Below are 20172 nucleotides of genomic sequence, written 5' to 3'. Positions count from 1 at the left end.
GCGGAGCGGCTGGTAGTTTCGAACCGCTGACCTTAAGGTTCGCAGCCCGATTCGTAACCACTACGCTGGTCTTGTATTATATACCTGAAGTCCGTCCATCTCTGTGGCTCTCTAAAACCATCACATCCCACAGAATAACCATTATCATCAGCTCCTCTCACCCACACAGACTTCCATCACCAGCTATAAAAGTGGTACTTCCCTCCCCCGCCTCGCCTGAAATGTTTAAATCTCCAAATAAATCATTTCCACCAAATTCAGCCCATGTACCACTTGATGTTCCTTCTTTACATTCTTCCCAAAGTGCTACTGTGTGTCATCGCTGCCTACATCCCTAAACACAAGCCAGCTCACTCAACCCCATATCAAATCAAAGACCCACACACAACTCAACCATCTTGCGAACATTTTTGCACATCAACTCTCATCAGGACAACGCGGTTCTCAACATCATTACCAACTCCCTCACTAAATCCAACTTGTCAGCACTGTCCAAGCAAACCAGCCCTCCTGATTCCTCTGCATCCTTGCCCCAACCAGCACATCAGATTGTCATCTCATGAGGGCCCACATCCTCTTCCAAAGACAAAACCATTAATTGCCCACAAACCTAAATCCTTGCTCCACCCATAACAACTCTAATGTTGTCACCATTAAGAACCTCTCCCTCCCCACCTCAGCTTCTCTATTTGAATTTCTGGAAAGTATTTGACCATCTCTGTGGGAAGCCCTTCTTTCCTCTATCTGAAGACTATCTTTCTTGTAGCAGACTGGTTGCTTGGGTCTATCTAGTTGCCCCTCCCCCGCTTTCCACTGGGGAAACACTCTTCATGGGGTTTTAGTTGTGGTTGAACTGACCCGACTGCTCACCCCAGTGAGCATGTGACTAGACAGGGCCAATCAGAAGCCTTCCTGGAACTTTTTACCCATGCATTGGAAAGATATTAAACTGGTAGGATGTGAGTCAGGTACTGCTGGTTGCTGTCTTCCCCATCAAGTGGGGAGAGTTTGCCTGAGGATGAAGAACCAGGAGGTACAAGTAGAGAAGCAAGCATAGCAGCCATTTTGTGGGCCCCTGGATATACCTGTACCTGGAGGCAGGGGCATCTCTGTGAACTCCCTGAAGGAGGTTTACACTGGTTTGGTGTGAGTGTTTGGACTCTGTTACTTGTGCCAAGACAGTCCTGCCCATAGGGTTGGAGCAGCAGAGCTGCACTTGTTTCAATCCTGGCCTTGTTACCTATCAGCTGTGTCATCTAAGGCAAAATGACTACAGTTTTCTCACCTGTAAAATGGAGGCAGTAACCTTGCTCACCTTAAGGGCTGTTGTGAGGATTCAAATGACATGCATTAAAAATGCTCACAAGAAGTGGGTGGCACTGAGAAAATAACCAATAAATCATAATTATTCGTCCCTGACTAATCCAGTCCACTGTTTTCTCTCCTTTCTTGAAGTCTCTGGGGTGCTTGTAATTTTGTACATCCTTCAAGCAGCGGCCACAATTGATGGCTTTCCCTACAATGTGTCAGATTCTGTGAACAGAGCTTTACCTTCTAATCTCTCATTGACCCTCGCACCGCACACAAACACTGTGCAGTGAATACTAGTTTTATGCCCATTTTCTAGATAAAGAAAAATGAGGTATCAAGTGGTTAATAACATTTCCCAAGGTCATATAGTTAGAAATGGTGGAGCCAGATGTAAATCCAGGCCACAGTTTCCCACTTCAACATGAACTCTTACAATTAGTAGGGACTGTTTCAGACAGATTAACGTTGGCCATGAACTAGAAAGAAAACAATGTTTCTTGTGAGCCTCTCTTTCTTGTTAGGGCTGTTTGCAGCGGCGTTCAGGGAGGGCATTGCAAGCTTTTCATCACAGTGTCTGGGTGGTGCAAGCAGTTTGAGATCAGATGCTAGTGGTTTGAACTCAGTCTCCACATGGAAGAAAGGCCTGGCAAACAATTTCTGTAAAGATAGCAACCAATAAAACCTTATAGAGCAGTTCTATTCTGTAACACATGGGGTCCCTATGAGTCAGAGGCCAACTTAAGGGCAGCTAACAGCACCAACAACAACTCTTAGTCTAGCCCAATGCAGGAGTCATTCAGTCATTTATTCATTCACCTAGTTACTGAGCACCTACCACTGTGCTAAGGGATATGCATTGTCCCGTGTAAACCTCAAAACAATCCTAGGAAGTAGGTACTATTGCTATTCCATTTTATAGAAGAAATTGAGGCTTGGGGGAAAAAAAAGTTTTCTCCAAAGCAGTCCAGATACAAAGTCCTTGAGCAGGATTATGAATCCAGGTACATCCAACTCCAGAGCCCTTGCAAACATGGCTAAGCACAGATCCCAGAGTAAGATCAAGATCAGCGATCAGTGTCCCTGATGTGACATCAATCCACAGGTAACAGCCTCATGGCTGAGTTTCTTATTTGACCTGGGGAAGAGGTACCAATGAGTCCTGTGAGCTACAGAAAACAGGTGAGCATCTTGTGCCCAACCCACCCAGCCATCTGCTGTAGGGGGGTCAAGGGTGGTGGTGGTGATAAGCTCTGAACCCACAGAAAGCTAAGGGGAGACATCAAGGCCTAATAGATAGAGAAGTTTATCTATTAGTCTGCCCTCATCCACCACTGCCTCTAGGTGACAAGACTGGGGCTGGATAAGGAGAGTCAGGAAAGCTATCTCCGGTGCCACCTTGAAGATTGCTCATTCTCACAGCAGGAGTGAGAGACCCATTATTATGCCATTGTTCGGAATCTCAGCACTATCATTCTTGCCCAGACCACTAGCTTCTTACAGAATACCAAAAGCCACTGACTGGGACAGATCAACAGACCTGCGATCCTGTTCTCCACCTCCCATCTGCCTGGCTCCAGAGTTGCAGTCAGATGACTTTGGCTCTCAGCTCACCCTTGAGACCACGACACTGGTACCTCTGGTACCACCAGCAGAGCATTCATAATCACACCAGACCTACTGCCATCTTGGCTTCTATGGTGGCCACACTGGCAGAGATGAGTCTGGTGGAGACACCGCTGCTTATCATGACACATCCCCAAAGCAGAGGAGGAAATAAAAGTTGATACCTAAAATACAGGTAGTACTCAGGTTACAAACATCTGACTTATGAACCTACAATTTATGGACAACTCCTACTTGTCCTTTATTGTTCTATAAATTTTCCCTAACTTTGAAGAGATTGAACCAATCACTCCTTGCAACAAATTCTTCATCGCCATCAATTCCACTTGTTGCATATGTAGCTTTTAAATCATTGAAAAGATTATGAGCCTCTTATTGGACTAAAGTCAGGATAAGTAAGTAAGAACAGTTTGCCCCTGTTCCAACTCCTCTAGAGATTTCTTTTTTCTTTTTTTTTGAACTTTTTATTATGAACTGGGAGTGCAGTGCAGTGACTCTGCAGGGTAAGCACTGGGCTCACAAAGTGAGCGGTTCGAGCCCACCCGCCACTCTATGGGACAAAGATGAGGCTTCTGTTCCCATAAAGATTTACAGCCTCGGAAACCCTATACAGCATGGCTATGAGTCGGAACCGACTCCAGGGCACATAACCACCACCACCAAACCCTACACACGGTCAGAACCAACTTTACGGCACTTGACACCAACATTGTGAAATCTGTGAAGGCTTACAGAGCAGATGATCAGTTTTACAATCAACAAATCACACACTTCGTTTCATCTCAATGCCTGTAATTCCCTCAGTGTAACATCTCATATCCCACTTCCTCCCTGTGTTTCTTGTTTCCATTTCTCCTTCTCTCCCAACCCTTCTGAATTTTGTCCTTAAGACACAATTAGGGATGGATTTTGTTCAAAACCCAGTAGATGCTCATAAGGAGCTAAAGTTGTTTTTGGAAACCAAAATAAACCAACAAAAACTTGCATAAAGAGGGAACACCAATTCCCAAGTGTTGCAGGGCAGGTGGTAAGGCAGCAATCAGAGGGGACTTCCTACACTCCAAGAATCAGGGGCACAGGGCCACCAGGCTGAGAGCAGATGTGAATGAACCACATGGTCCTTTATGGGGCCTGCTGTCTTTGACAACCATGAGCATGGGCTTGATTCTGTCCTCTCCAGTGGCCTATGGTCCACACCTGTGTATCTCTCTCCTTTTCCAGCTTCCTCTACAGAGCACTCTGCGCCTGCTGAGTCTAGGACCTCTTCATTTACTCCTTGCATCTGGTCCCAGTGCCCCAGCCCCATAGCCCTGAAACTTCTAAAAATTCTGAAAATCTTAATTCAGTGGGAAAATACTTCCACCAGGGGACAAAATAATCTTCCCACTGGAAGATATGTTTCTATCTTTCTAATTTGGACCTCTTATGACATTGAGTCAACAAAACAAAAAGGTGCTAAATGAACGACTAGAGGGATAGGTCCTGCTTACCAAGGAAAAAGTGTCTTGCTGTTAAAAAATACAGACAAGGAGGATGGTATGGGGAATTCCCAAAGCTACTGCTTAGAACTGCCACTCCCAATCATAAAGGTCATAAAGAACTATAGCAATGAAAGAGCGAAGGAGAGAGAAAGCAAGGAAGGAAGAGTGGGAAGGAGGGAGGGAGGGAGAGGCAGAAACCTCAGGGTCACTCCAAAATCACACCAAACCTACTGCCATCTTGGCTTCTATAGTGGCCACACTGGCAGAGGTGAGTCTGGTGGAGACACTGCTGGTTCTTATCATGACACATCCCCAAAGCAGAGAAGGAAATAAGCTGAGGTTCTGGTTGAGTGGGGAAGAAATACAGAATGGATAATAATGTTTACTTATATAGTAAACAATTTTTTTCCCATCTTCCCGTTACTTTAAACTCATATCCAAGTTTCTGGAAGTTAACTTTATAACTTATTCTTCACGTACAGCATCTTCAGAGGGACTATAACTGAAATTGGAGTCCTGGTGGGGCCCTGTAGGATAAATACTTGATTGGAAAGTTGGAGGTTCAAACTCACCAGTCACCACTCCTCAGAAACCTTATACAGGGTCGCTTGGAGTAAACTGTGAGAACTTCTTCAGTTGTAGAAAGGACAACTGTGACTAGTTAGGTTGAAATAGAATACTTTTTGTTGTTGCTCTGGAGTTCAAATGTTGTTGTTGTTAAGTGCTGTCAAGTCGGTTCCGACCCGTAGTGACCATGTATAGCGTTTTCAAGGAGTAGCTGGTGAGCTTGAACCACAGTTCAAACAGCTTTGCAGTCTGGCACATTAACCCACAGTGCCACACCAGGGCTCTAAATGGGAGCTAGCAGTGCCAGTTATCAATCTATTCACCCTTCATTGTCTGCTTTGTTAAAATGGAGCTGGACCTTTTAAATATTTTTCCCTTGCCATCTGGCATGATATTAAGCTTTGTCAGTAGAGGACACTGGAAAGACATTGCAGGAGGAAGGACTTTTCCTTCCGGGTTGAAGGGCTCCTGCATTGTGGGCAACTTCTTCAGCCGCCAGCTCCTATAACCTGGGCAGCTTCCCAGCAGCTCTTGCAGCATGAACATCTTCTCCAGCACCCAGCTCCTACACTGAAGCTGGCTTCTCTGGTGCAGGGGTTTCTGCAGCTTGGGAGCTTCCCCAGCATCCAGCTCCTGCAGTGTGGCAGTCACAGCAGCCTGAAGCTTCACTCAGCTTCCCCATTGGGTGGTTTAATAACAGTGTACCTCTAATGAGGTACCTCCCATGAATAACTTTCCCTGGCAACTAAAAGGACAGATTTCCTATCAGTTCTAGAGGGCAAATTTCCAGCAAGTTCTGCTGAAGATGCAGCACCACAACAACTTCTCTGCCATGCATGGTTGTGCCTCCTTCAACAAAGTTTGGGTCTCAGTTCTGGGGGGTGGGGGCTCTTCTTTGAGCACTCTAGCTCAAGCCTAGGGGTAGTGGCTATTTCTGATATTTGCTATTCCTGTATTCTGTGGCATTCTCTTGACTTCTGAATAACTAATCCCTCATTACTCCAATCCCCTATTATAGTTCATAATTCCGTATATTAAGCTTTCTCTATTCAGATGACTGTGGTGCTGTGGGTTAATATGCTGGACTGCAAGGTTAGTTTGAACTGCAAGGTCAGCAGTTCCAGGTCACCAGCCGTTTGTTACCGTATGTCCTGTTCTTCTACCAGAATCTCATGTTCTCTTCAGAACACTCTCTATCCTCTGGCTTTTCTCTGTGTGGAAATGGCACTGCCATGTACTCTACTGCCTAGACGACCCCACACCCTGGAGACCCCAGGCCCTACGTTCTACATTCCATCATCACTCAAGCCTCTGCTTCAGGCTCTTTTATCAGCTCAAGGCTTTGGTGGTCATTTTGTCACGGGTCTCCCTGTCCCTGGGGTCTCTACCCCGCAACCCAACCTCTAAGTGCAAGATTTCAAACACATTACATCTTCAATCAAAAACCTCTGAAGGTTTTCAACAACAGATAAATCATAAAACAAACCAAAGCAACACAAAAGTGAAGCCCAATGACAATGTTCTAGACTAACTATTATCACGTTTGCACAATTCTGTTACTGAACTAAAAACCCCTGGATTGATGTGGCGCTGTAGGATCAGCACTGGACTGCTAGCCACAAGGTCAGCAGTTCAAACCCACCAGTTGCTCCACAGAAACCCTACACAGGGTTGCTATGAGTTGGAACCGACTCGACGGCACTTAACAAGAACAAACAGGGGATTGGATGGTTTGGGAATTATATGTACTAAAGCTGCTATTTAGAAAACGTATACCAGTGATTTTCATCAATGATAAAGTCTGACTTTGGTCTGGGTAGACACTAATGGCTTTCAAGAGTATGCCCTTGACCTTATGCTCTGGCTGTACCTCCCACTTGTCGCAGCTGAGTCTGTATTGTCACTGGCTCACAGTCACTGATCCCCCTATGCTCACACTGTTCCCACCTCCAAGAAGGCAGCCTCTCCTACATCCAACCCCCTCCCTATCCTTTGGGTACCACCACCACCCAGGGACCTTGAATCTGTTTCTGTGGTGTGGTAATTTAGTTTGGCATGTGTACATAAGCATTTTCCCCAACATGGGGTTGGAGCTCATGTCTTGCACCGCCCCCCCCACCAAGTCTACAGTGCAGTACCCTTCCCCATCCATCCCTCTCTCCCTGTTCCGGGTGACCCTTGAGGCAGAGAGGACTGTGTGAAATCACTCCCAGGCAGCTGCAACATCCCCAGCACAGTGCTGCGGTGCCTAGAGTGACCCCCCACAATCCCCATTCTAGGGGTCGCCTGGCAGAGTTTCCCGGGGCACTGAACCAGTGGAAAGACTCTCTGTGAGGAGCTCCTAGGCTTCCACTCCACCTTGTCCAGGCCAGAATGTATACCCTGTGTATACACTGTGGGGCTTGTAGGCCCCATCTGCCCCGAGACCTCCAGGCTGCAGGAAGTCACGAGGTCCTAAATCAGGGTGCCAGTGATGCACCCACTTGGGGCTGAGTCCTTGGCTTCCTGTGAGTACTCTCTCCCCACCCTACCCATGCACATGCTTCCACCACCCACATTGTCACCCTCCTCCCTGCCAGGTCCAGGCAGTCCAAGTAACACCAACTAACTTCCAGATGACCCTCCTGGGTCAAAACCAGGAGAACTTTTGAGGGGTCTTCAGGGCCTGGGAACATGTCCTCTTGTGTGGGGGCACAGCTAGTAAAGCAGGAAAGGGCCTGCTGCAATCACGGTTTCCCACTGGTCACTAGCCTGCTGCCTCCTCACCTCCACCCAACCCAACAAAAAGAAGAGCCCCAGGTTTGAGGCAACACATCCCCAAATCACTAGCCCCTGCCCCCAGCAGCCCCGGGACACAGGCCTAAGAGGTCCCAGTGGGATTCATCTACTTCTTAAACTTCAAGCATGGTTCAGTCAAATTGCGATTGTCACTACTGTAAAGGTAGAAGTTTTGTAGCAAAAAGAGGTGAGTGATCGAGCTTCCAGTCCTGGATTGGAGGACCCAGGGACCATCAAGGGAGAAAAGCAGGAGTGGAGTGTGGGATCCTACCTAGAGAAGCCGTGATGCCAGAGATGGAAGCTGAGAGGATGACATGGAAAGATGGAGCAGCTGAGGACTCTAGACTCATGGAGGGAAAGGGGATGTGTGCTGGTAGCCAGGGGGCAGGATTGCAGGGTGTGTGCCCGTTGGCAGTTTGAATGACTGTATATTCCAGAATGTTTTGGTGTACATCCAAAAGGCAAAAAAAAAAAAAAAAAAAAAAACCAACATAAGACCTGAGGGAATAGAAGCAAATACTGTTGAATGATGAAGCACACAGGGGACTGTAATCATTGCAATGAAATGAATATGATAGGATGATTGTAAAACTGATGTCCCCTCATGTAAATTATCACTCAATTTACAATAAAAACTTAAAAAAAAAGAATGATTCAGTCAGATCCTCCTGGCCTCAGTTTCCTGATATGTAAAATGGGACAAACAGGGGTCCTTACAGTTTTAAGCTGCAGCTAGTCTGAATTGAGTGTTTAGCACAGTGCCTGGCACATGGTAGGTACTTACTTAAATGATAGAGCTTTGTCCTAATTTTTAATTATTATAATGAGATTACTTAGGGCAAAAGGCCAATATGTGTGAAGAAATCTAGACTCTGACTTAAGACCACACCAAGGAATGGGCTGCGCTCATTGGAAATGGCTGCTGCGGACCCAAGCCCTGTTTCTGAGCTAATGCCCTTAAGTCTTCCCCAATCACTCCACTCAAGGTTGCTTGGATAACTTCTTTACCATGGGCTCCCAACCTGCCACTGTGGCCTTGAGGATCTTTCAAAGTCAAACATTCCCACCCACCCAACACACGCGCGTGTGCACACGTACACACACACACACACACACACACAGTCCTCACCCTCCAGGCTCCAAGAAACCCAGGGCAGGAGGAGTCAGGAGTCCCAACACACACATTCCAGCTATAATACGGGGCCAGAGAGGCATTGGGAAACCAGCTTGAGAACCTCATAACCATTCATAACATTGTTCTGAGAGAAAATACAAAACACTGCCCTATAAACAAACATTTGCAATAGAATTCCTTCAAAAGCTAGGGATTGCCTGTAACAGAAAACTAACAGAGCAAGAAGAGAAAAACCGCATAAACTTGGTTAGCCTCTGCAAAATTAATACCAATTACAAAAACATTTATGTGAACTGCTTACCATTTACACCTAATTACCATGCAGCACAATTATACATATCATTAAGGGTATGCCAGATTAATTATGCTGTATGTTTCATTTGATGACACACCACACCCTCACTTCATATAGGCCTGCCTTCCAGAGCGCTGTTTCTGTGGCATGCTGACAGGCAGGGGTCTTTACACACCACAGAGACATGCAGGTTGGCAGTTGTCCCCACCATGCCCCACTCCCCAGCTAGAGGTCCTGATGACTTCACCCACATTGCTAACACCACAGCACTTCCAGAGAAGCCATCTCCCCACCAGAGCCTCTAGAGGTGCTTCAAAGGTCTCTCCTGGGTGGGGAGGCATGTCCAGCCCAGGGGCTACCATGTACACCCAACTGAGAAGGAAGCTGTCTCACTATCTCCCGAGGCCCAGCTCTGTGAGCAGGAAAGCCCACTCCAAGGTCATGCCAAAGCCCATCTCCCAGACACCACTTGGGCTCTGTACCCCTCCCCCTACACATAGGACCAGCTACTGGGCAAAGTCCTGGCCATGGAGCCATTCCAGGCCTCTCCCTCACTCTGCTGGGCTTTCTCTCCTGAACCCCTTCTCTCCACACATCCATGGGCAGCTCTGCACAGAGTCTCCCACCCCTTTATTATAAAGGAGAAAAGAAGATGACGCCCTCATTCCCATTGAGCCCAAGATGCTCTTCAAATACACTGGGAGGACCCAGGTCTTAGAAAAAGAACTGGGAGCAAGAGGGTCAATGAAACCTGATACACAGACCTTCCCAGGAACATGGAACTCAAAACTGACAGGACAGGAGCAAGAGGGAAGTCAGCAAGCAAGAGAGGGTAGGAAAGAGAGCGTGCTTGTGTGTGTCTCTCATGCTCCTAACAGTGAACGGACACAGCTGAATCTTCACCCTCAAACACCTGTAAGGCACACTGTATAATGATTCTTTGGAAAGATGAGCAAAATGAAACATCCAGGTTTTGTGCAGGAAGCAATATTTCAAACCATTAAGAACACAAACCTATGAGATTATCCCCACTTTAAAGATGGCAAAATGGAGGCTAAGAGAGATTAATGGCCTGTCCAACTAACACCACTTGGAAGTGGCAGAGCCGAGATGAAGCCCCTGTCTGTGCAGTACCAAACCTGGTGCCCCTGGCACAACACCAGACTGCCTCTTGCTTCTTCCACCCAAGGTGCAGCGATACTGACATGCTGAAAGCTGTTGTTGTTAAGTACCCTTGAGTCAGTTCTGACCCACAGTGACCCTGTATAGGGTTTTCGAGGAGCAGCTGGTGGGTTTGAACCACTGACCTTGCAGTTCAAATTGAGTTTGTGACCATAGTAGCTCTGAAAATGCCCTTGTCCACCTAGCTAACCGCTCCCTGCCCTTAGAGACCCTGCTTAAGCGTCACCTCTTTTCCTGTTCTTTCCTTCCCCCTGAATTAGACGTCCTTCTCCGAGTCCCTAAGGATCCCTGACGGCACAGTGGTTAAAGAGACCAAAAGGTCGGCGATTCAAACCCACTGGCCACCAAGGTAGAAAGTTGTGGCAGTCTGTTTCTGTGAAGATTCCAGCCTTGGAAACACTATTGGGCTCTTGTACTCTGTATTATAGAGTCATTGAGTCTGAATCGATTTGAGGCATTTTTTGGTGTGTGTTTTTCTCTGAGTTCCTAATACTCCATGCACACCCTTCCAGAACTCTGTTCACACTACACTGTAACTGCTGTCACTCTCACCAGAACCACTGACCTTGCAGTTCAAACAACTTTGTAGTCTGATGCATTAGCCCACAGTGCCACACCAGTAGGTTTTTATAAACAAATGGATGAACATTATTTGTGGATCTACAGTAAAGAGCCTCCCGAGTGCTGCCAGGACTGCCCACAAAGGTGCCCGGCACCTTAACACTCTCCTAGTTCTCTTAGACTCTGGACTGCTGCTAGGAGAATCTTGACAGAAAAAAACTCAGATGCAATTACCCTGCCCCACTGGGCTTCCTAGCTGAGCTGGTACCAGGCAGGGCCCTCAGGCCACCACCAGTTGGACTGGAAATCATGGGGCTATGAGCAGATGGCACCAAGCACCACATCGCTGCTGGCAGTAAAACCATTAGGAGCCATTGCTGTGTGCCAGTTGCCAGGTGGGGCTGTGGTCTAGACCATCCCCTACCTCCAGGACCTGGGGCAGAGCATATCCTGCCAGCAATCCTCCAACCCAGAGGAGGAGGTTACCACCTGCTCTAGCCCCAAAGAGACCAGAGAAAAAGGGGAGGGTGTTCAGGGCCTGGGGGGACCTGCTGGGTTTCAACGTGAGCAGGGGCCTCTAAAGAGATTAATGTAAATCCATCAAGATTAAATGCCCAGAGATCAGACTGCTGGGCTAGAGGGCTGGCTTGACTTGAAGCTCAACCAGTCAAATCCCAGCTTTACTGAAGAGGGAATGGAAGTCCAGAAAGGCCAAAATACCTGTTAGCACTGGAAAAGGGAATCTGGCTCAGAATGAGTAAACTGAGGTGAAAGGAAGCACCATCTTTCTCTGTCCCTGCCACTTTCCTTCTCCAAACACACTCCCCACCACCCAGAGTCCACTGTGGGCTTGGGAATTACTTTCAATCTAACTCTCTCTGTTTCATCCTAAAAGGCAACATTTGTAACGTTTGAGAACGTAAAGGCCTTCTCAAAGGTCACCGGACCTGATCCTCACAGTGACCCTCATATAGCCTTAGAATGATCCTTACTTAAAGAAAAGGGCACCTACTAGGTGCCAGGCACAGTGCTTATTGATTTCATAAAATACTTCATTTAATGTAGGCAACACCAGTAAAATGCAAATACTATTAGAATCCCTGAGCAACAGATGAAAATCCTGTGGCTCAGAGATTGAGTAGTAGAGCTGAGAAACAGACTCAGGTTTGCCTAAGAAGCCCAAGTCACTCTGCCCCCATGCTTGTCTGTCCCTCTGCCAGGGGATGAGGGCTGGTTTGCAGGGGGACAAACTGCATTTATTTTCCTGCCTTATCCCAGAAGGTCGGGATTAAACATGTGCAAAGAGCAAAAATGCTCTTTCTCACATTTAAAACAAAAAAAGTTTTATTCTGAATTACGTGATCGTTTACATGGGAGAACATCAGCTTTACTCTTTCTCACATTTTATTTAACACTCTATACCCCGGTTGGAGTCCTGGTGTGGCACTGTGGGTTAATGCACTGGACTGCAAAGTCTCTTTGAACCGCAAGGTCAGTGGTTCAAGCTCACCAACTGGTCCTCGGAAACCCTATACAGGGTCGCTGTGGGTCAGAATCATCTCGACAGCACTTAACAACAACATCCTGTAAAGATAACTTGGGCTACTGTACCTGGTGTGTGTCACACCATAGACACTTGGCTATTTTCTGTTCTCATCCAACCCCAGTGGGCCCAGGCCCACCCTAGTTGGAAGCCTCAGTGCAATCTTTCTAGAAAACAGAATTACCTGCTTAATCCTACCCTTTGATGTCAGCCTCAAAGCAGGTTTTCTTCTCCACTATAAAAAATAGTCAACCTCCCCCAGCCCTAGGGTAACTCAAATTGTTTTTCAGATTCTTATGAAAGCTTTTAAAAAGCAGGGTTTTAGTTTTGTTGTTGTTAAGAAAGGACCCATGCCCAAATATATATATATTTTAAAAGAATAAAAAAGTATGAAGGAAAAGTCTTGGTTTTCAAAACTATTTCTGTCTGTAAATATACATATATATATATATATATTTAAAAAAATTTTTACACAAACTGATTATACTGTAACAATTGTTTTTTTAAAAACATCCAGCACCTCATGGACTTCTTACTACCTCATTTCAAAGGAATTTTATGAGTCCAGATTCCTCTATCTTCATAAATTTATTTATCCCTTCGAAATGAATTCAAATTAACCACACAAGACGAATTCCTTAAAGAAACCCCTTCCCAAACAGGACCCACCATTTATGAGGAACTTCACACTCGCTTGCACTTCCCAGGGTCCTCTTGGGAACCTCTGAAATAAGGCAAGCTCCCAGCCCATGGCCACTCACATTGACCCAGAACACAGCCAACCAATGGCTCAGTAAACCACAAATTTAACCCTAATGTTCCAGAATCTTCCATCTCAGAATCTTTTAACTTTCCTAAGTAGGGATCACTGGAACCCCAAGATCTATTTGATCTATTGGGTCTGGAGCATCTCCTGCACTGACATTCCTATCCCCAGGCTAATCCATAGATAGCAGCACAACACACCCAAGTTGAGGGAGACCCAGGTTCAGACTTTTCAGTTACCGGCTGTGAAGAGCCTCTGTCCCCTCTGTGTACCCAGACAGAGTGACTAAGAACGCTGAAGGCTGGTTCAGAATTAAAAATGACCTTGACATTTGAAACAGAAACAGAGAGGGAAGATCGATAGGAATGACGAAAAGCAGGGTCAAGATGGCAGGAAAGAAAATAGGGAACCTGGTAATACATCTAAATAAGGCTGGGAAGCCCTAGGGGTGAGAGGGGACCACAACTGGACGACAGCGAGCAATGCAAAGCTACTGTTTTTCTTTCATGATAAGTTAAAAAATTCCACTCCATCCTGAGATTGGGCTGGGAAAGCCCCAGGAGTCTGTACCTCCGCCCCCCTGTCAGTCCTCCAGACAAGCTGGTGACTGGAGACAGCGACGACGTGACCAACAAGGGAGATTTGGCCTGGCAGGCCCTGGGCACTGGTTGTCCTGGCTGGAAACCGCTCGGCATCTAAACTAGGGGCACCGGCCACTGGCGGTGCGCAGCACCTTCGCTGCGAGTTCGGAGCTCAGTTCTGCAGCCTGCGAAGAAGGGAGGGCTTAGGGAGGGTGGAGGGTAGAGGCGGAGTCAGCTGCCGAGGCAGGAACCTGAGGTTCCGCCCCCATTTCCCTCGCGCTCCAAGACCTTGCTGGAATGTTCTGGATGCTCTGGAGCTTCAGCCTAGAGGAGGGCAAAAGAGGGCACAGAAACCTCTGGAAGGTAGGGAAAGGATCCCCCCTTCATCCACACCATGACTGTCACCGCTTACACGAAGACCTGCCTGACCCAGGCATTCACTTAATCGCCAGAACCCCCTGGGGTAGGTGTAATGTAAACTGTCTTCTGTTTTGTTTCTCTCCCAAGTCTGAGCTCTTAAACTGTAGTCTACAAAACATAAAGGAATCGTCTAGAACCCTCACTGAATGGGCTCAGCTGGCCCCTTCCTCTCCCTCCCTTCTATCCTTCTGCCCCCTCGCCCCAAACCACCCCAAGCAAAGCAGCTCATAGTGGTTCTCAGTGGTCCACAGGTCTCCCCAACACAGTTCAGCACACCCAATCCACTTCCCAGCATCACTCCCACACTCCAGCTGCACAAGCTGACATCCTTCTATGAACAGCCAGGCTTCACTCCCTCAGCCTACTCCCTGCTCTAAGACCCATCCCATGTGCTCTCTTCCAAGAAGCCTTCCTTGAACTGGTTGTGCCCTTGTGTTCCCCTTGAACACCTTCTCTCCTTTTCTCACTCTCTTGTCTCACTTTGTGACCCTTGATCAACTGGCTAAATCTAAACTCACAGCCCTCCCTGTGCCCTCAAAGCCTAGACCAGGGCCTTGCCTGCAGGAAATGCTCAGGAAATCTCTGGCAAATGGAAACAAATATGGTGGGGAAATGCTACTGCATTCAAGACATAATAAGACTAAAGGGCTGAAACTGTAGAGTGAGGGATCTAAGGTAGATACAAAGACAACCTGTTGATGATTGCTATTTATTAAACTCTGGAACAACAGACTGCTAAGTGGTGCTGAGAAGCCTCCCATCTCTGAAGATTTTGAATCAGTATCAGCACTTTCCTCATCTGTCCAAGATCTTGGAAAAAAAAAAAAAAAGCACAGCAAGGTGGACAAGACCTTCCAGAGTACTTCCTGATGTGTCTGTCCACATCAGCAACCAAGTGATGAAAACAGTCACCACTAACACAGCAGAGTACTTACACTCCACTGAGAGTAACGTATAGTCGTATGTAACCCTCACAACCACCTATGATAACAGTCTAGTCTTATTCCCATGTCTCAGGTGAGGCAACGGCGGCTCAGAGAATTTGAGGCAGTTGCCCGTGATCAAGATCCAAGACCTTCTGACTCCAGGGTCCTTACTTATACACCTCAAAACAGACTCCTGTCTAAAAAGCAAGTCATATGAGTCTTGGTGTAGCTATAGGATAAGCGATGGACTGCTAACTGCAAGGTCAGTGGTTCAAACCCACCAGCCGCTCCTTAGAGACTCTATACAGGGTTGCTAAGAGTTGAAACTGACTCAGTGGCACTTAACAACAATAACAAGACATACACAAAGAAGCAAACACGTGCCATGCCCCCAGTTTATCTACACACTTAGTCAAGTGGAGGCAGGCTTAGACGCACAGGTAGAAATCTCAGACTAATACTTGCATGGATTTCAGAGTCAGTCTTTTCTTTTTTTTTTTTTTAAGGTAAAAAATAGTGAAAGAAAGAAATGACTTAAAATGAGCCTTCAAAACTTAAGTGAAAAGGAATTTGGCCCAGCTCAAAAGCACACAAGCCCATGCAGACACCCAGCCTCAAAGGGCAGGCGATTCTTGACCGGCACTACTATCTAAGAACAGACTCAGACTCACAGCAACCCTATAGGACAGAGTAGAGCTGCCTCCCAGGGTTTTCCAGGATGTCATCTTCACAGGACAGATTGCCAGGACTTTTTTCCTTTGAAGCAGCTGGTGGGTTCAAATCACCAACATTTCAGTTGGCAGCCTAGTGCTTTAACCACTGTATCACCAGGGCCCTCTACTATACTAGACCTCAAAATGGAAGTGGAAAAAATCCCCAGCGCAGTCTTGTCCTGACTGCAGCTTGTTAGAGGCCAAAGACACACAAGTCATCACCAGGGCATGGGGATGGGGTGTGCACAGGCACCAACTTGGGAACCTTAGGCCCAGACAGCCTGAAGGCAACAGGAAATGCTAAGGGAGAGGAGTAAGTATTGAGCACACAATTGGCCCTTCAGGTTAGCACTTCAACATTGGGAAGAAACTGCACATGGCCCCAAACCCAAAGAAGCTCCCAACTTAGCTCTAAACTATTCTCTGGACTTAAAGATCAGTTTCAACCCTCAATTCTAAGACTAGGATTCTAATGGTAATATTTGCAGCCTCCAGGATGCGGAAGGAGTGGTACCCATTAGTGAGCCAGCATTAGAGTCCTTTTTCCAGCTGGTTTCCAAAGGAGCCTTAAGTTAGGAAACCTAGGTTCTTACTGAGAAAGAACTTAGGTTTATTTGGGAGGCTTGAGCCTAAAGAATTGGCAATAGCCACTGCTCAGTGGTGCTGTAGGTTAATGTGCCAGACTGCAAAGCCGTTTAAACTGCAGGGTCGGTGGTTCAAGCTCACCAGCTGCTCCTTGAAAACCCTATACAGGGTCGTTATGGATTGGAACCAACTTGATGGCACTTAACAACAACTGCTCACCCAAGTGAAGGGAGCGGTGCAGCAGGCAGAGTGCAAGAACTAAGCATACACGTAGAGTGCGCTCCCATCATTCAGCAGACACTATGGAGGCCCTGCTGAATGCCCAATAGGGGAACCAGACAAGGCAAGGTCCTAGTACCATGAAGATCTCAACTGATGGGAGAGGCAGACACATGGAGCAACAGTTCAGGAAAGCTGTAACACCAAGCAGATTCTTAATATTTCAGAGTGCTTCCTGGGCGAATGACCCTGGATAAGTAGTTATGGTTTGTCCTATAGTTCTTGCCGACTTTTTGGACAAACCAGTGACAGTGACGTGTGTGAAAGTGAGTAAAATATCCACAAGGCATTGAGGGGTTTTTTGTGAATTAGAATTATACATACATACAGATTTCACATAGACCTACACAACAAATACACAAATGTGTGAAACTTTAAACAAGGTCCCTACTTTGACACCCTCTACAGAAACAGATGTTGCAAGCCTGTCTCCTGAAAACCTGGCTTCCTACCACCACCACATACTACCTTCTTTCAAAGCCCCAACTCTGGGAGACCTGATTCCCATACTAACTTTCCTCTGACATCTCTGATTACCACTGTAGGGTGAAAAATAGAACATCTCCTCTCCATTCCTGAGTCTGAAAGTCCAACATTAAAATCACAGCCATAGAATTTTAAAGTTGGAATGGACCTTTAAGCTCTAATCCAACCTCCACCCTACAGAGGAATCTTGTCTACAGACACCCTGACAGATGGCCACCCAGATGTCCTCTCCTATGCTTTTCCAATGCTCAGAAGGCAGTCCTTTCCCTATGGACGAGTCATTCCTTTAGTCTAGAAAGAACTAGAGTCCTGGTGTGGCGCTGTAGGGTAAGCACTATTCCACAAGGTCGGTTTGAACCACAAGGTTGGCAGTTCAAACTCACCAGCTGCTCCATGGAAACCTTATGCAGGGTCCCTCAATGGCACTTGAGTAATGACAATAACAATGACAACCACCTATTGAAGGCATATTATCCTTGAAAGGGGTAACAAGGAAAGCCTTTGTTAACCTAACCAAAGGCTGCTCGTTTGATTAATAGCTGAAGACAAACCCCAAGGAACTGGACAAGAGGCTGAAAAGGAAGCCAGGACTCCCTGAATGGAGGCAGGCAGGTGCCAGACTCACTGAGCAAGTTCCCCTGGGGCCCCTTACCTGGATGTTGTGCATGCACACACAGAGACACACTTTCACAGACCTGGCTGTCTAAGATCTCAACCAGTGCCTCAATGGAACCGGAAGATAGAATGAACGCACCATTTCCCCTGTAGAAACTCCCACAACCCAAGTCTCCAAGTGTAAGGTTCTGGGAGTTCTAACAGGAAACTGCCCCTGGCAGCAAAGGGGACAGCTCTAAGGGTTGCCAGACAGCTGGGCTCCCCAAATTCCACAGGCCAATTCTAACACCTGAGGAACGCCTAGGAGAAAAGCTCCCCTGGCTGCAGCTGTCACATCTGTGGGGATGGAAGAAGTACAACGATAGGAGCAGCACCTGATCCCAGGATCCCTTTGCAGCCTGCCAGCCCAGGAGGCTGTTTCAGCTGCTGGCAACCTTGAGTGAAACATGAAGACTGAACAGTCCCCCAGGGATGCAGATGGCAGCCTCTGGGCTGGGCCCAGAGGGGCAAGCTGGGTCACAGGCCCACGGCGCTTCTCCCACTCGCATGCCTCCACTGGTTTGGAAGGGTGCGAGTTGTGTTACTCTGGGTCTTTAGCCCTTTCTCCCATGACTGAGAAGGATCTGAGCTGCCCAGCTGGGTGCAAGACGCCATCTTGGGTCAAGGTGCAGTCACAGGGGGCTCCCTTCGGGATCCAGGGGAGAGTTCCCCTGAGGGCCAACAAGCCCCCACTCCCCGCCCAAAACACCAAGATGTACTTGACTGGCCATCCAGCAGAGAGGGGGAAGGACGGACGGGTAGGAGAGAAAGTGGGGGGATAACAGGGATGGAGAGAAGGGAGAGGGTGCCCCCAAGAAGGGAGGCTCCAGAAAGGCAAAAGGCGGTTTGGCAGCCAGAGGGCTTCGGGCCCCAGCGAAGAGGGACTTGGGGAGGCCGGGGGCGGGCCCTGGACCCGCGCCAGCTCGGCCCGCGCCGTGGGGGAGGAAGGCAGGGCAGCCTGGGGGTGGGGAACAGGGTGAGAGCGGGACACGGACCGTGCCCGCCTGCAGCTCCCAAGCTCAGGGTCTCTCGTGGTGCGCAGACTTGGGGCCAAAGACCCAGAGCAGCAGCCTCGGTGAGGCCTCGTCCTTCACTGTGCAGATGTGAAGCTTTCAAGGACACGTCTGCACCGGCCCGGCAGGGGTGCGTGTGCGTGAGTGTGTCCGCGTGCGAATGTGTGTGCAGTGGGGGGGGGCTACTGCAGGGGGCGCCCCAGGAACCCCCACCCGTGCAACTCCCAGCCTCACCGCTCCCACCCCCACGTTTTCCGGCCCCCGCCGGGGATCCTTGCCCGCCCCCACCCCGCCCCCACACTGCGGCGGCGCCACCACCGCGCCCGGGATCCCACGGCCCGCGGCGGGGGCAGGGAGGATCCAGGCACGACGCCCCCCCCGCATCCCCACCCCACCCCGCCTGCACTCCGGTTCTCCGCAAGGAGGTGTGCCCCCTAAATGGGCACTCTCCCTACCCTTACTGCCCCTCCCAGATCCGCTGACGCCCCGCACCCCCAGCCACAGGTGGCCAGAGAAAGATCACAGCGTAACACTCCTCGTCCCGGCCCCAGATCACCCCCTGTTCCGCCCCCGGGGGCCTCCTGGGTCCCCCGCCCGGCAGGGCCAAGGAGGGCGGGGAGCCGGGGGGAGGGGCGGGGGGCCGGGTCGTGCCAGGCTGCCATTTTCTGCTGCCGCCGCGGAGCCTGCGCGGGACCCGATCCCCGCCCCCCTCCCCCGCTCTCCGCGGGCCGCGGCGGGGGCTGACGATTCCGGGTCCGGGTCCGGGCCCTCCAGCAGCCCAGCCTCAAGCCGGGGGTGGCGCCCCGGGGAGGGGGCAGAGCCCGGAAGGCGGGGGCGGCCAGGCCGGGCTCCTGCTGCAGCGCGGAGCTGGGCACCGCAGCTGAGGCGGGCGGTGGAGGGGGCCCCCGAGGCATTGTATAGACTTGAACTTGAGCCCAGAGCCGGGCGGGGGCGAGGAGGGGGCTCCGCTCCGGGAGCGGGCGGGACGGGAGGGGGCGCCTGCCGAGCCCGCAGGGACATAAACAAACCCTCAAATCCCCCGCGCCGCCCGGCTAGTACGCCCCACGGTCTCCGCCCGCAGCTCCGGTCCCGCGGGCGCAGGGCGCCGAGTTGCAGGGGTCCAGGAGTGTGTCCCAAGCCGGGCACTACCCGCTGCCGTGCCCCCCGCCCGGCCTCCCTTCTCTCCTTCCTCGCCAGCCTTCGGGCCGGCCTCCCAGGCCGCCTGTAGCGGCGCTCATTACCGTGTGGCCGGTCGGGTCGGGCCGGCCCGGCT

General features: G+C 49.2%; 1 protein-coding gene across 1 annotated transcript in view; it reads right to left on the bottom strand.

Moving 5' to 3' along the window:
* Positions 1–20172, bottom strand: part of DNMT3A (DNA (cytosine-5-)-methyltransferase 3 alpha) — a 123197-nt gene that overhangs the window by 102274 nt on the left and 751 nt on the right. The gene's annotated exons all lie outside the window — the stretch shown is intronic.

The sequence above is a fragment of the Chrysochloris asiatica genome, unplaced genomic scaffold (assembly GCF_000296735.1).
Source record: "Chrysochloris asiatica unplaced genomic scaffold, ChrAsi1.0 scaffold00016, whole genome shotgun sequence".
Taxonomy (NCBI): Eukaryota; Metazoa; Chordata; class Mammalia; order Afrosoricida; family Chrysochloridae; genus Chrysochloris; species Chrysochloris asiatica.
Note: the sequence above shows the minus strand (reverse complement) of the source record. Positions and strands in the feature narration are given on the sequence as shown.